This window comes from Ciconia boyciana, chromosome 1, assembly GCF_034638445.1.
Source record: "Ciconia boyciana chromosome 1, ASM3463844v1, whole genome shotgun sequence".
NCBI classification, from domain to species: Eukaryota; Metazoa; Chordata; class Aves; order Ciconiiformes; family Ciconiidae; genus Ciconia; species Ciconia boyciana.
In genome coordinates this window covers 185,785,505-185,803,629 of record NC_132934.1, presented here as the reverse complement: position 1 = coordinate 185,803,629, position 18,125 = coordinate 185,785,505, and the positions used below count along the sequence as shown (strand labels likewise).

Genomic DNA, 18,125 nt, shown 5'->3' with positions numbered 1-18,125 from the left:
CTTGGACTTGAACAGCCTTTCTTCTTAAATAGAGAATTCTCCACAATAGTTTATTTCCTGAAGAAAACTTGTTTCTTGCAGGTAACATGCATGGTGCCAACAACAGCAGCCCTGCAGGTCACAGAAACTGATCCCGAAGCACCACATGATTTGCCATCAACAAATCAAACATCTCTGAATCAGATGAGCACTTATTTGAAAAATCAAGTCCTAAATATGCAAAAACTCCACTTTAATAGCAGAAAAGTATGTCTCAAAGCTTAATAAATCAGTCCCTTTGTTTTCACCTCAAAGTACAACTGAATTTTGACAGAATTTCCCATCACCAGTACTGTAAGTAGTGGTACTTGAACAAATAAGAACAGTATTCTTTATTCAGGAGAATGGGGTGTAGCTGAGTTTGTGACACCACTTTTCCAGCACAGCAGAAGGGGCTGTGCTGGAAGGGGCTTCCACTGAACTTCGTAAGAATCCTTATGTCTGCACGAGAAATTGAAAAATGGTTGTACTTTTCAAAATATCTAGACATCATTTGTTCCTACACATTTTAACAAACCAAATTGTTTTGCTACAGAGTACCCAAAGGGAACTGCTGTTGTGCAACTTCAAAACAGTCCTCATCATCTACAAAAGATGGGATACTTAAAGATTAAATGACAAACTAAGCCTTTCAACAGCAGCCCTGGCAAGTGTTTTCCTTGGGCCAGAAGAAAACCATGTTGACATTAACAGATAAAGTCCTTGTAGCCATATTGGGAGTATCTTTCACAAGACAGAAAGAAGTATCCAGTACATACCCTGAAACAACATGCTAAATGCCTCATGGGAAATGGAAAAGCAACAATAAAAATAGTCCTTAAGAGTACTACATCAATACTTGAAGTCTTCGCTATGATGCGATGCTAAGAGAGAGATAAGGTGCTCACAACGTGCCGAAGTGGTATCAATGGACCCTCAACAATATTTATGAACTTACTACCAAGACAGACAGAAAAAGCAGAAAGCAGTTGCTGGTTCTGGAGAAGGCCTTTGATGACAAGATTTTGAACACGGCTTGCAGCTGGTCTGTGGCACACAGTAACGGTACTAAAACACCCCTTTCTTGAGTTGTCTCCATTATCAGTCCATTTCTGAGACAGTGGTAATCATTCACATGTGCACACAAAACCAGCCAACACAACACAGCTGAAAGCTGGGGAGTTGAAGCCACAAAATAATGAAGTGGAATACTACAAAGACTAGGTTCCTTGCTTTCCTTTTGATGCTATGCTCTCCATACCATTCTAAACAGAACCTTCCCCAGAAACAACTTAGCACTAAAAAAAAGCTCTGGTAACAACGCTGGCGCAAACAAGAACATCTTCCGAAGTAATATTTCTTGAATAATTCTGTTTCAAAACTCCCTTTGCTCACAGAAGCACCTTCACAGCCCCCCTGAAAAGGGTTACTTGATTACTTGTGACAGATGAGACAGACATACAGCTTGGCAAGGAAGCTGTACCCCCTTCTCTAGGTCCCTAGAGACACTGTACAGGAGGATCCTGGGTTCAGAGCCAGTTAAGCTCTGCCCACGTGGTAAATCTGCAACCTGAAGTCCCCATCCCTACAAATGCAGATGCTTAGATGTGAAATTTCAGGCCTGAAAAAATATTTATGAATGGTAGCAGAGGCACACTTCTGGTGATCTATTGTATCTAGCAGGGCCCCATCACATGAGTAACAGTATTTCAATCCAGGGCACTCTGATCATACCTTTCAGGATGGAAATACTGATGGGAAGGAAGCTTCAAATAAAGAAGCTGCCAACAGACTTTCAAAAAAAAAGCTCATAAATTCAATTAACCACATCAGGGGAAAAAGGGGGGGGTGGGGGGGGCAGCTACTCATTAGAAAAAAGGTTTTACTACAGCCTAACGAAGACAAGAACCATCTTCATCTATAGCCAAGAAGTGATTGGCATGAATTGAGATGTGCTTTTTGTTGAGGCAGCAAAGAACAGAGCATGCCAAACACGAGCCAGCTGGCACACTTGCACTGCACAAAAGGTCTGAGTTCAGGCTCTTCCAGTGTATCCACACAGGAAGGTGTATATGGGCAGCCACCTAAAGAAGTTCCATTTCCTACGGCTTACTATAAATTAAAAGAATATCTAAGATCACAACATCTATAAGCTTACACAGTTCACAGAAGAATCAAAAAACCTCTTCAGCAAGGCTCACACTGGTTGATTTTTGTGTTTTTTTGTTTTGTTTTTTTTTAAAAAAAGCAATGTTCCTCCATTATTTAAGAAAAAAGTCCCATCTAGCTACTTTGAAACATAAGATACTGACACTCAGATTTATCAGTGTAAAAAGGAAAAGGTGTAGGGTATTCAAATGACTGAATAGTTCTATTTTTACTCAAGGCAGCTATACACTAACTTACTTGCAACAGCTTCTTAGTTGCACTTGAAAAGTTTCTGCTCCACAACTTGTTATATAGCTGATACAGATTTACCCCACCCAATGAGGTATGAACCACAGAACAAGCCCATAGAGACTATTCAAATAAATTACTCTAATTGTGAAAGGCTGTTCAGCCTCATACGAAGAATTTCCATTGCTTACATTTTAGTACATGGCTAACATCTGAAGGTAATAAAAATAACATATCTATTAAAAATTATTTTACCACCTCATGCCATGAAAGTATAAACAGGAAAACACGACAAACAGCCTTCTACTTAACACAAGTCTGCTTAAATTTCTTATATATCTTTGACATATACAGATGCCAAGTTTGTTTCTGTAAGAAGCTTTATTATTTTGTATAACACCCAACGAAAGTGTTGCTTTGAAACTAACAGCAGTTCAGATATAGGTGCATCTCTGTTTTTAAACTTATTCAACTGAGCCATCAATACTCACTCCTGCTTCCCTAAGAAAAGCACTGTTAAATGTGTGCATATGCTCATGCATACACAGGGCAAGACAAAAATCTGTCACTTGCAGTACAATGCACATCTAAAGGGAAGTTCCACAGTCATTTTAAATTGACCTAAATAAGAGTCAACTGCCAAAAAACCAAATCAGTGGGTTTTCATTCAGATCTGTTCCTTGATCTAGTTTGCTAAGCAGTTGCACAAAATCTTGCACCCCCTTTCAGTGGAAACCTAGGTGTTCTACAGTCAACTTCAAGTACCTGTAAAAACACCATTCCAGTCAGCTTGTAACTGGCCATCTTGACACAGCTAGTAGAAAATTTTTATTATTTACTTTTCTATAAATCTAATCCTATGGTATCATTGTTAGTCACTAACTTCAGCATTTCGCAGTGCGTGGTGGCTAAGCAGACGTAATTCTCAGGAATTTCATCAAAAAGCTACCAGCTTATAAGGACCGGCTAGCCACAAAGCATTAACTCTGGAGTACTGTATTTAACCAAAACAGAACAAAAAGCAAAGAACTGACCCACCCCACAACCCTGGGAAGTTAGGTATTTTCTTTGTTCCCTGAACATCTAAGAAATCAGTTACATGTTTTGTAAGCAGTAGAGAAAGTAGCCTTCTATTAGAGATGTTTCTTTAGAGCTGATCTACACTCTAAGGAAGTTCACACATTTTGGTTTACTGTATATTTTTATAGAAAGAATAAGACAGAAGAGCTTTATTAGCTTTTAGATTTTTCTTTACACTTAGTTCCTTACAACTAAACACCTCCATTAATGCCTTGTAAACGATTACAAGCATGAAATACATACAATGCAGTGTCAGATACACTCAGAATTTAAAATTTGCTAAAAATCAAGTATAACTAGAGCTCCTTTTTGCCCTGGATTAGGTTTGGAGGAGTGCCTTATGATACAGATCATTGCTAGTAAACTGCATGTGTTCCTGAACAGTACAGCTGCATTGCAATAAGTTTGTGTGTAATTTGTACACACCTGACTATATACACCATCAAATCCTACTCTGATTAAGCATCTCAAGATAATGCTAACTTGCTGTGTAAGTTAAGATTACTCTTGGTGTCCATTGCTGCTAGCACTGATAACAGCTACACCTGAAACCAAACAAGTGATATTTTTCTAGTGTCAATACCATCAATGAACGCACAGGCTATTTGAAATACTAAATTCCAGAATAAAAAGCTTCCTCCATTTATCTAAATGAGTTTAGTTTGTATTTGTGATTCAAAAAGCAACTTGTAACATGGTATTTTGTACACTTGCTCTGCTGAAACAGCATTATTTCTTTTTTAGGCCATACTACATACAAGCATAATGAATTGGAAAGTTTATAGTACAAGTAGCATTTGATAAACATTGCAATTGTTTTGTAATTTTGACTGAAGCATGCAACATTTCTAGTCATATGTGACTGCATTAACCTGTTTTTGTCTCAAATATCTGCACTGGAAACATATTTTGTCCCATATGTAACAGGCTTTGCACTTCTGAGTTATTCTTAGAGGAGAGAACTCTTAGCTAGGGGAGAGCTGCTCCGTGCACCAGCTTTGAAGAGAGCAGACTACTCAAGCAGAATGGCAAACGAGTCACAAGAAGAACATTCTTCATTAAAGAATTTACTGCTGCTTTGGAAAGGTCTAACACATGTATGTTTACACATTGAAAGTACAACTGCACAAGCTCCTTTGGAGCTGTGCGACAGGTTTAGAAGTACAAGATCAGCCTCATGTTAAACAAAAACTTTAAATAGGATGACTATAAACACAGAAGGCAGCCATGAATTTTAAGTGCTTCAAATGTAACAAGTTAAAAGTTAAAACAACTCCTTACAAGTTATTCAAGGAGTATAGCTTTTAAAATAACTTTATAAACAGTTAGGGCATCTATTTGGGATGGAAAAATATAGGATTCAGCCAGACTTGGAAATGAGGTCTTAGCTTTGAGATTACTGGGAACTGTCAGAATTGCTCATATCTTTTCCATAAAATGCAGCATCTTTCCATTCAGAAAATAAATATGAGTAAAGTAATTAAATAGTTTTTCAAATTCAACTACACATCTAGCCATGTTATCAATACAATATAAAGTTTAACTTCCCTCAAAAACTGAGGGAAACTTCATTGAAAATGTATATTGGCTATAGGTGCAGCAAATAAACTGCCTACAATAAAGCTACAGAACACTTCAAAGTATGAACATTAGCGTTCACCTGGATCATGAATATTAACTAGTTTGGCTATGATGTTCATATCAGATTTCTACATAGGCTACCTTTTTTGGAAGTGAAAACTAACACAGATTAGCAGTTTACAAAACTGTTAATGACAAGTTGCACAATTTAGAAAACTTTTGTGCAGGAACCTAGAGTTCACTAGGACAGCAGAACAGACACAGTCAGAACAGACTTACTGTCCCAGGAACACTCTCCCACAGTGGTCAAGCTGTAAAATGTACAACACAAAACTAAAATAAAAACCTAGGGACTGCACAAAAGACTATTAAAGGCTTGATTTTTAAGTTTCTTCTCTGATTTTACACTTCCAAGTGCTGACCTTTCACTGCCTTTTCAATATGAGCTATAGAAATTTAACATGCCAGTCTACTACTGAAGTCTGCATATAATTTACAGAAGCCTACTCATTTATCTGCTATGTCCAATTACACAGAGAGAGACGTCTAGAAAAAGCACATTGCTTAAATGTATTAGACATCTTTCATCTAGGAATTAGCCCAAAAGGATAAACAGACTACAAATGGGATATTATTTTTCCCCAGACATACTGTTACAGACATGACAGAGCCTTATGAAACAGACTCTTACAGTTAAATAGCCATAAATCTGGAAGTTGTGCTAGGAGAGCACTTCATATGCAGGACTGAGGATCTGAAGTTTACTCATTTCTTTAATTCACTCCACCCCACCCCAAATTAACCTACACTTAATAGTGATCTGCAAGTATCTGGTAAGTTAAAACAACTGACATTTTCTTGAGATGAATGTAGTACAGAAGAAAAATAATACTAAAATTCAGAGATGACTGGCTAGCTCAGACTTACTGTTCTAACAGCAACCACGTGTCTGAATTACACTAAAGAAAACAGGTTGTAAGGTACAAATCAAGGAGCCGTTCTAAGTGACAGAAATACAGATACCAAGCGACACAATATAAAGTATTTTTTTGTACATGTTTTCCTGAAGAGCACTTGCCTCATTTAACACGCACCAGAGTGTGAATGAAATGGGATAATGTTCTATGAAAGTACTGACACCCACGAAACAGATTTTTGCTTTCATTTTCATATTGCCTTACAGCATCCAGAACCAGATTTTCTAACATGCTGAGCATTCCACATCAACTGACATCAGTGAATGCTTCTTAAGATAAACATCCCTGAAAACATAACTCCTGGGCTATATGATCAATGCCTGCAGAATTTGGCCTTGACATCTTACTGCCTGTTTTAAATGTGTGAAGTATGGATAAGACTTCCCGTCTTTATTGTACTGTGTCAAGACTACTAACTTGTGAGATGTGACATAAGCCGCAGCATATGAGAATACTGCCAAAGAAAAAAATCTGCATTATACCACAGTATATAAACACATTCGGAAAAATAGTATCATTCATTTTAGAGCACTTGACTTTCCAGTTTTACTATTACTCCTAATGATCCAGTCATAAAACTGTTGACACAATGGAGTAAGTTAACAACAGCAGTGTAAGTTTGTACTGAAAGTTGTAGGACACTCATAAGAATACAAATTCAGAGCAAACCAATGCTCTAAGATGTCACTGTGGTCATCACACAACTAATTTCATGAGCAACTGTTTTTTTGAAAGCTTTTGGACAAGTGTGGGGACTGCACAAAAGAAAGCAAATAATTTCATATGAGCAGAGCATCAGTAGGAGCAGCTATGAGCAGAGATGTTGAAGGCATTTCTTGTGGGTCTTCAGATGGGTATTTGGAGCAGTTATTCCCAATGTAGACCACTCAGACTAAAAAAAGTTCTCTTGATAAAGTATTTTGTAAGTCAGTTGCTACACATGTCAGCTCTTGGCTTACATGTTACCTCAGGGACCCAAAGTATCAGTCATCAACATGTTTTACACTACCCATTCTCATTACAGAGTGGAAACATACTATTCTGGCAGTATCTACGATGAAGTTTCTCATCCTTCTCCTTCCTCTACTTACTTTAAAGTTTCCTTACCCCTCCTTAAGATACAGTTATATAAGAGAAATGTTATTTTTTTGCTATGAATGTACCAGTTAACCAGATCCTGAGCAAGTCCACTTACCAGATTTCCCCTCCTGGAATTTTAACTCAGAGACACTACCTTCTAAAACTTGAACTGACAGAGTCAGTACGAGCAAAAAGCTGTCCTTGATTGATCTTACAGAGTTAATTCTTCTTAAAACGTAGAGAGATTCCTAGTGGAACTCATGTTTTTCACTTCCTTATGTAATCCACCAATAGTTCACAGAGGGCATCTAACTACAAAAACAGTTGCAACTTGCTTTAAATTCCTTCAGCCTTCCACATCAAAAAGGGAAAATGCCTTCTTTCCTAAAAGGATTAGAGAAAGATCTTCACTGGAGACAGCCTACCTTCCTGTGTAGACAGTCTTACACCTTTTTTTTGAGACTGTTGTTTCTGATGTTCCTTCCAGCCAGACATTTTCTCTCATCCAGTATTTCCTCACAGTCTCCATGTTTTTAGTTACTCAGAAAAAGGGCACATGTGCACTAATGTCGAGCTTCAATGGAATCAACCAACGCACCTGCAACACAATCGACGCAAACCTTGATGTTGACTAATTGAAGATCTTCACTCTTTGGATTTTTATCTCATGGATATAGAGACTAGCATGTATGGGGAACCAAAGAGTATTTCTGAATATTGCTCAAGTACAAAAAGAACTTTCTGGGGGGAGGAGGGGGTAGCATTTCAAGATCCCTCTCTTGTGAGGAACAATAACAAATAAGGCTGTTCACAGTTATTTCTAATATATCTGGACAGAAGCTTACAGAATGTGAAAAGTTGTTACATCCCACGTACTTGTTTATACTTTAGGTTCTTAGCTTCCAGAAGAAACATTCTGCCAAGAGCCACAGCTACCTTCACCATGAACAGTAACTTTGCATGAACAACAAAACTTATAATAATGGAGTGGCACTCCTAAACACAAGTTTTTTCCTCTTGAATATGCCAAAAACACTACAGCTTCTTCCCAACAGAATACATATTGTGCCACCTGCATGAATTTTATTCAAGTCCAAAGATATCAACATGATAAATGTAATTTAAATAGCCAAGCATACTTGCTATTTAGAAACTAAAAGAAGCCTGATAAAAAAAAATTAATAAGCCTCCATGCTATATAGCAGGCTTTTTAAGTTAAAGGCTTAGCATTACAGAAAACTCAAAAAGAATGACTACTTTGCTGATACCCATTTTTAATAATAACAAACTTCAGAAACTAAAGCACTAAGCAAAGAATAAAAAACTATAAAACTACTTGTAGCATAAAAGCAGAAGAGTCCAGTAGCCAGACAGTAAGTCTCCTATACCAGAGAAAAGGATTAAGACACCCATATCAAAGTATTTCATGTACACACAGACTGTATTGTGCTGAGACATTTTCTTTGTAAATGCCCCACGTTTCTTAGCATGTAAATAAAATATATATACAGAGTCACATTTCAAAACCTTTCATTCACATAGCAGTACTTTAAGTGGTTATTCCAAAAAGCTCCACAAATCAAGATGATGAAACTTTTCATACTATTTTAGAAGTATCAACCATAAATAAAAAAATCCACTATATTCACATTTTTTAAAGCCATGTTTTGTTTAGATAACATTTCAAAGTTCCAGAGGAAAGCAGGATATCTTGTTTGTAAAAAACCCCAAAACACAAACTCACAAGTTTCCTTATGTAGGATGAAGCTGCCTTTTTATTATAGCCTCCCCTGTTATCCTCCCATATATCTCACTTGCTTAGAATTAACTCATTTTAGTTAGTCACCTACAATTCTTACTACTTAGTCCATGGTTAAAAGTGACAAAGACGACAAATTCACTTTAAAACGCAAGTTACCTCCACAGTATGCTTATGAATTGATGATGCAGAAGTTTAGTATTTTATGGCAAGATCAAGAAAATCAAGTGAATAAATCTCCAAAGGCAGTATGAGAAGTAAATGTTTTAAATAATATTCTTAATAAGAGAAATGACTTTTCCCAGAAATAACTACAATTCTTCAAAACACACTATCAACATTGGCCCCACTACACACAAGTACCTCTCTCATAGCATGTGAATTTTTCCTAAATCACACAGGTGGATTTTTCAAATGAGGACAACTCCTGTTTTTTATTTTCACATGTTCAATCCAATAATCTTTTAGATTGCCACTGCAGAAATGGTTTGTTGAGCAGCGGCACTTTTAGCTAAATAGCACAACATATTAAGAAGACCAAAAATTACTACAAATTTAAAAGCTGTACAGATTCAGAAACTGGTACGCAAACACCCGTGCTGTTCCTTCAGCAGAAGTGGCAACTGAAGAACAAGGGTGGAATGGACAACTGGGAATGTGAACCACTCTGTCCATGAGTCAAGGCCCCTTAGATAATTCATTTTGAATTGCATGACACACACTCATAAATCAGTTCCCTGAGTAGCATCATCTGCTGGAGTCCTACAAATTCTGGGCATGTTATTCTCACCTTCAACACACAGAGTACACAAAGATCATGAACTTTTTCAGCACAGAATTTACATAAATTAAAACTCCAAATCATGAGACTTGTGTTATCATCTCTCATAGAGCAGACTATTTTAGGGTAAAAGGCCATTTTCTCTTTAAATGTACATCACTACAGTTGTCACTGTAGACTACAGAAAGGCAATAGATACTTGGGATAGTAAGGATAAGTAACAGTCATTAAAAATTGAAGTACTGATCTCCAAAATACAGCACCTCATTTAAAGCCTAGCATACAGCATTTGTCAAGCATTAAAGACAACAGCTCCACTGAGCACCTCCCAACAGTTGTGCATTAACACAAAGTCATGAGCAGGAGCACAGCATACTGACCCCACCACAGTGTCACACCAATAGGCCCTGCTGTGTAAGCTACAAACATCAGCAGGTTTGCTGGAACAGTCTCCATCAGCAGGCAACTACTTAAGGTGAATGTCAGCTATATGACCTGAGAAATAATCTGGACACAATTATGGCTTTACTAGAATTTTATCAGTACCTCTTCCTCCACTTTTCCTTCACCAACTAGATGAGAGCAAACTCAACTTCAGTGAACATCTACATCAACAGCTTGGCCAAGTGACTGATGATTTCTAAGACGTTTAAGTGTTCTTTACACAGATCTTTCTCTTTACTTGAGACTACAAGCAGATGATCCCTGACAAAACACCAAACGCACAACTATTACACTGTCTGTTTGAATTTACACTGTGGAACGTCAGAGAAATGAAAAGGAATGCCACATGTACAACTTTGAGAGCTCCAAAATCAAGAAAGATGGATGGAGGACTGTACTGAAACAATGATTAGATCCCTTCATATCTATAGATAGCATCCTCAGCCTAATCCCAGTTCATTCTTGAATAAACAACCTGCTCTTTTGGCAAGTGCCTACCCTGAAGCAGCAGTTATAGATGCTTCATTTGACATGTGGTGAACCATGCATGTAGTCACATTTAACCTAACACTAAGGCAAATCTGAAGTTAGTCACCTGTGTTTTGAAGTTAATCCATTTCTAGAAGGCAGGTTCTGTGACAAGTGCCTGTTTTTCCCTTTGTGAATGGCCTGAGAAGGGAGAAGCAAGAAATTCTAGGAATTGATTAGGAGGGCTATGCTGGCAAACAGATATAAAAATCCAACTAAAGATTCCAAATCACAGTATCTGGATTAGGGATCTCAATGCTTCTGTATATAGGCACTCATGTATACAGGCATGTCCATCTTCATTATGCCTTTCTGCACTGCTTGCTACAAGATCTTAGTGTTGCCAGACTTGCATAAAATGCATTTGTCCCAGTACTGAAGTACTAGTTGCAGACTACCTTGGTGCCTACCAAGCCAATGCCTACAAGCTAATCCTAGACTTGAAAGTGAAACCCGGTAAGATACTATCGCAGTATCATTAAAGCTGGAAGAGACCTCTACAGACTACCTAGTCCAACCCCCTTTTACAGAACAGGGTCAGCTGAAGCAGGTTACTCCTGACCACGTCCAGTCACATTTTGACTATCTCCAAGGATGACTCCACAACCCTCTGAATAACCTGCTCCCGTGTTCGACAACCCCCATGACAAAAGTGTTTTTTAATTTTGCTCAAATATTCTCTTGTATTTTAAATTACTTAAAAATAAAAGGCATTTAAGGCATGTATTTCAAAATAAAAAGGCACATAAATACCTTGTCTAGTCACTGGGCACAAATGAGAAGCATCTAAGCTGTCTTTTTTCACTCTTGCCTTCAGATATTTATACATGTAAGATCCCACTTGAACCTTCTATTCTCCAGGCTCAACAATCCTAGCTTTCAGCCTCTCCTCATATGCCAGACACTCCAGTCACTTCATCAGCTTCATGGCCTTTCGCTGGACTCTCTCCAGTATGTCCATGTGGCTCTCGTAGAGGGGAGCCCAGAACTAGATCGAGCATTCCAGATGCATCTCACCAGGGCTGAGGGGAGGAGAAGGATCACTTCCCTCAACCTCATGGTGATGCTTTTACTAATGCAGCCTAAGATGCTGTTGACCTTCTTTGCTGCAAAGTAGATTGCTGGCTCACGTTCAGTTTGCTGTCTAGCAGAACCCCCAGGTCCTCTTCTGCAAAGCTGCTTTCCAGCTGGTCAGTCCCCAGCCTATACTAGAGCATGGGGTTATTCCTCCTAAGGTGCAGGACCTGGTATTTCCCTTTGTTAAACCTCCTTTCAGCCCATTTCTGCAGCGCATCAAGGTCTCTCTGAATGACAACACAATCCTCTCGTGCATCAGCCACTCCTCCCAGTTTTGTATCATCTGCAAGGTTGTTGAGGGGTACACTCTGCCCCATCAGTCAAGTTATTAACAGAGATGTTACATACTACTGGCCCCAGTGTTAACTGCCTGGGAATACCAGTTGGACTTCATGTTGCTGATCACAACACTGAGCCTGGCAGTTCAGCCAGTTTTCAGTCCACCTTACTGTCTACTAAGCTGTATTTCAAAAGTTTGTCTGTGTTACAGGAGAGAGTGTCAAAAGCCTTGCTAAAGTCAAGATAAACAGTACCAACTGCTCTCCCCTTGTCCACTGAGGTAGTCATTTTGTCATAGAAGGCTATCAAGTTAGTCAGGCATGACTTCCCCTTCATAAATCCATCCTACCTACTCCCAGCCACACTTTGTCCTGTGGGTGTTTGGTAATTGTTTCCAGGATTATTTGCTTCATCACCTTCACAAGGATTGAGATGAAGCTGACTGGCCCATAGCTCCTCAGATCCTCCTTTCTGTACTTCTTGAAAACAGGAGTGACATTTGCTTTCCCCCAGTCCTCAGGAAACTCCATCTATCACTACAACCTTTCAAAGATTGAGTGGCAGTGCAGTGACACTGTCCAGCTCCCTCAGCAGTTGTGGATGCATCCCATCAGGTCCAATGGGCACATGCACATCCAATCTGTTTAAAAGTTCCATAACCTGATCGTCCTCTACTGAGATCTATGTATTTAAGAAAACAATGAAAGTAACTCACATAGGCCCTCAAAAAAAAAATCACAGAAGTAGTGTACACTCTCTATTGCCTTGGTGTACCAAACTTGCTCCTTTTATCAGAAACTCTCAGAAGGCTTTAAGAAGATTTACTGTAAGTGTTGAGCTTGAAATGGGAATCTCATTAGGAAAGATGACAAAAAGCATTATTATGACAGGTGCTTTGAATGTCTCTGGATTCTGCCTCACAAAGAAGTTTGGGGGGTTTTTTTTAGCACAACAGTGAAAGCTGTCAATGAAGTCACTGACAATTGCTGTGGTTTGATATCTTCTGCTTTTCTTTGATACATAACAGGAATCCACTCTTGGACATGTAAGGAAATAGACACAAGTATTGTCAAGACAGCACTAAGGGCACCAACAAGGTGTCAGCTGAGCAATCCACTGCCATTTTGTTGCACACAGTCAATTACAGAATATATGCAGATGCCTTAGAGTCTCCTTCTGATCTAAAAAGTGTCCATCAGAGGAGCGAATGATACCTAGAAGATCAGAATAAAAGTATCATCATATCCAATGTTTGTCTTGGTGCTAGTGGATGTGGGAAGATGCAGGTTAAGAAGGAAAAAAAAAACCTGCTAAGTACCTGTTTGGGACATGTCTTGTCCCAGGAATACTAGGCATCTGCTTTATCTGCCAGTTAAAGGCACAGACTCAATGCATGAAGGGTACAGTTTAAACTGCACATTTAGTGTAAACACCACCATGATGGTGTTTAGCACAGAGTGCCTTCCCTTTCTTGGTAACTCTTCCCCCAGAATTCTTCCATTTTGTGACAGAAATTATCCAAATAAAGTTAACTTGGGGGGGGGGGGAAGTCCCAACAAACAAACATGGAATGAACTTATGAGTTTTGCAGAGGAGTAGGACATCACAGGGCTTGAACAATAGCCAGAACCAAGAGTGTGTTTCAAGAGGAATTGTACAAACAGGCACAGGCTGGCATTTGACAAGGTGACTGAACTCATAGCCAAGGCACATGTAGTGACTGCGGAATTTCTGTAATAGTTCCATATTCTAAAAGCTATTTTAAAATCCGATATTCTTGAAGAAGAGAACTAGAAGTTGCTGGCAACTGTTTTAATACATGAAAAAACATTCAACTAATTATAGAAACACTTCAACTCGATACTCATATTTTCCCCATCTTAGTTTCTTCCTTTAGTTTAGCAGCCATACATTAATGTAGATGACTAATTAAAATTTGATTAACATAGATTAATTAAAGCACATTCTTCTGAAGACCGAATTTTCTATTTTTGACAGAGAACAGCAAATTGTTTCTCAATTACAGATAGCAACTACCTAAAAACACCACAAAAACATCAAGGATATTCTTTTATCTATACTTGGTAAAATCATACTTCATAATACACACTAATGAAATTATCATCAACTCAATCCAACATGCACAGCTACAGTAACAACTTATGCAGGAAAGTGGATGAACTTAATTTTCTGAAGAGATACCTGGTTTTCTGCATTTTGGTACATGTAAAACCTATTTCCCTGTACTTGTTCCATATGAGAAGAGTTCCTCTCAGTGATATTTATGAGTCTACTAGCTGTTTTAGCAACCCAGAAGTTCACTAATTGACACACCAAGTCAAACACACTGTCCTTACAGGACACTACAAGATCAGCTGAGAAAAATAAATATTGAGCTCAGAAAGCAGGTCTGTTCCTTAACACTACTAACCTGTATAGGAAGGTCTCAGCTCTTGTTCAGACCAGCTATTTCCTTTCCTTTCTCCAACCCCAGCAGCTAAGTAGAACCTGGTACAGTACTTTTTACATTTGTGAGCTTTGTCTTTTACATAACCACGCTCACTTTACACTACTTTATCATGACCAAGAGTTTTCACATTTAAAAAACCCCAGGCTATATTTACAGCATTCCCTAGTGGCTGCCATATAATGAATAGAAGGAAGACGTAGACAATTTCTTCACAACATACAGTGGCTACTTCAAGAGTCATCTGAAACATACAGTGATAAACATTATTCTTACTGACTAAACATTTTTTTTAAATAAGAACAAAGCCATCGAGACAGTGTTTCATCAAATGATTTCTCTAATATGTTGTAGGTAAAAAGTGATCCATGACTACCAGCAATGATGTACCACTGAACATAGCCCATATAGTATTACAAACTTGTTTTGAATGAGACACTCCGGAAAATAGAGTAAGACTGACAGTCTCTATCAGCCTCTAACTGATCTTTCCTTCAGTTGGAAAGACATAGAATCTGGCTGTGTACCAATGTAGCAAGTTAGAAAGTGATTAGTGCATGCCTTTGATATCTGCAAACAGGGAGCATAATAACAATTATCACTTGAGAAAGAACTTGAACTCTTTACATAACATATCCTTACTCATCCACATTATCTGTAGAAAAATCAGTTGCCAATATTATAGAAAACGATAAAACAAACATCTCCTTTTCAGCTGGCCTTTGTCCAACATTTCCTCCTGCAATTCAATACCCCCTCTTTTTTTTTTCTTATTTCAATATTAATTTTATGCTACAGCATGATATAGAATTGCACTACAGATACTGAACAGCTGGCATGATTTTTTTAATTATACAGTATTTTAATAATCAAGAGCTCTATCCACAGCACAATACATTTGATCAAGTTTAAATGGCAGCACAGTTTCTAGGCAAAAGACAGTTGTTAGCTCCATTTCTTCAAGCCTCTCACTGTTCAGTCTCTACTATTTGTATCTCCTCCAGTCTAGGTGGTTTGACAAGAGGAAGAAACAGTCAAAAAACAGTTCAAATGCTACTTAGACTAGCATAACAGCACAAAACCTTAAAAATTACAACCTCATTCGAAGAACTTTGAAGGATTAAACAATTTATTGGATAACTCCCTTCTAAAACTAGGGAGCAAAACAGTAAGTCAGATCACTGCTTTGCAAGCAGTGAAGGACCATAGAATCTGCAATTGGATCTCGTTGCAGAAGCATGTACAGTAATTTACAGCAAAGCAAGCTTAACACTTTCTCGCCCTCCCCATCAGCTTCCAGAGTTATTTTAAAGACTACCTTAAGTACCCCTGAAACATAATTATCTCAAATCTCAGTGGCTTAACTCACTCGTAGAAGGTAACAAACAATACTGGCGAGACTGTGATGAAACATCCAGCTAATGTGCTTATCCCAGGTTTCATCATACTGTCTCTGTTACCTTCTCAAGCATCCAAGTTTCAAGCAGTTAAACCTTGAACAGTTTCCTTTTCAACCCAGTTGTGCAAATATAAACCTCTGCACATTGCAAACTGAACACAAAGCCAACACATATATGATTTTTTTATGCCCCAGAATTTTAAGGAAGACAGACTGCATAACATAATATAAAGTATACTTTAATGTGTTAGAGACTTACTTAATAGGGAAGAATTTGCCTCAAAAGAAGTCTTTGAGAATGCCAAAAAGCAACAAAGCTATATGTAATCTTTCTTTATGGAAAAGATTTCAGATCCTCATGCCTCAAAGAAAGTCTCTTCCAGTAATAACCTTAAGATCATTTTTTTCTCCTGAAACAAATAGCTTTACATGATTGTACTATGATGTCTTTCCCACTTATGGTACCCTTCTGTGACTTCACCCAAATGATCTTAACCAATAGTTCTACTTTAAGTGTGAAGGAAGATTTAAAACATCTTTCCTCCTTAACCAAAGTAAAGCATATTCTTTAGTGAAGTGATGAAGAACCAGTTGTACTCCACACCTTTCTCCACTTAATATTCAGACAAGTATGTAAGCAAATTCCAATTATGTAGCTGAAAAAGTGACATCCCCTCCACCCAGCCAGCACTTCAGTTATTTCAGTTTTGTTTTTTGGTGGGACATTCATTAATTCTTTCTAGAAGCAATTGTAAAGCTTGCTCAATATTAGTTTCACAGATATCAAGTACTCATATAATAGATACTTTAGGAACAAGTATAAACACTTCCCAACACACCCCAGTGAAATAGATGGGACACACAGTAGGCACCTTCAGGTTCCTAATACAGGTGTCTGTGCTCCCTCTACAACCAAAGCAGATCTATCAGATCTACCTAGCATAGTCAAAAGGAGCCTTGATAGCAGTTCAACTGATCCTATGTAGGAAACAACATATGGTGGTGAGCTGAGCAGTTCTCTATGTCCACTGACCTAAATTCACATGCCTGAATCCGGAACTTAACATCATTCCTTTCCTGTTATAAACATATTCCAGAGAATTTGGGAGACAAACGACAAAACTGAAAGCTTTTGAAATCTGAATGCACATCTGCATAAAATAATCCACCTACCCCAAAAAAAACCAACCAAGAAAACAGAGCTAAAGATAACTACTTCAGCCATCTTTTTATTGGATGAGTCGTGCCAGATTTTTTATTTTGTCAAAAGTTATGCTTAGCATACAAGAACTATACTTTTGTGATTTAATCAAATACACCAAAAATTATTATCTAAAAGCAGGAATGTACAGGAGCACAATATATTCTTTATGATAAGCTACGCAAAGATAATTCTATGTTTTATTTCCCTATTCCTAGAAGTGTTAAAACAACAAGACTACCTTCTCTGTCTTCAGGAACCTTTTAAACACAGCTTATTGATCTCCAGTGAGGTGTCACATAAGATTTCAAATTCAGTCAAATTATCAGACACACTTCTAGTCTCCCTAAAACAACTCAGAGTGTAACAAATATGTAAAAATAGTACTAGATAAGGATTTTGTCAAACCATTCTCAAAACAAAAACAAGTGTAGCTGAAAGAAAAAAGATAAATGTAACGTTTAGCCAACTTCTAAATTAAAAATTACTCCAGTGTATTCTTGGTGGATATTACTCATTTGTTGAGCAATTAACCTTTTAAACTCCTTAAGTGCTTAAAGGATCCTTGATCAAGTCAATGCCAAGATACTAAAACACTGCTAATTGATCACCTTAAAACACAGCTGAACTTTAACTCCTTAAACAGACCAAAAATCAGAATTTTTCCCACCTTATTTTCTGATGTTACTTCCACAAATTCCACAAGTACAGCAAATCTGGTTTAGATCTTTATCACAACAATGTCTGTATTGGAACACAAAGCATAACTTCCAACCTATAACCTTGGTATTTAGAGTCTTTCTAAGCACTGTAAGTACTGAAGAGTTTCTAAAACCTCCGTGAATAGTCTTCACTTTGATTTGGGCAAGCCCTAAAGCTTTGCAGCTCTGTGTGCCTAAAGCTAGATTTCACCCAAAACTATCAACTAATGTTAATAGACTAGAACCTGTTTTTAAATCAAAATATGCCATCATTTTTTATGTGAAATATTTAGTATGAAGTACCAACTTACAGCAATTAGATAACCAACAAGATTTTCCTGAACACATTTGACAAA

At 37.8% G+C, this 18,125-nt stretch overlaps 1 protein-coding gene across 4 annotated transcripts in view; it reads right to left on the bottom strand.

The window, feature by feature from the left end:
• Positions 1-18,125, bottom strand: part of NAA16 (N-alpha-acetyltransferase 16, NatA auxiliary subunit) — a 79,149-nt gene that overhangs the window by 20,571 nt on the left and 40,453 nt on the right. Inside the window, exon 10 of one of the 4 annotated variants that reach the window (XR_012040406.1) lies at positions 7,559-7,731. The exons of the other annotated variants lie outside the window; for them this stretch is intronic. The gene's annotated coding sequence lies outside the window, so the exon portion shown is untranslated. The remainder of the gene's footprint in view (positions 1-7,558; positions 7,732-18,125) is intronic. 4 annotated transcript variants of the gene reach the window in all.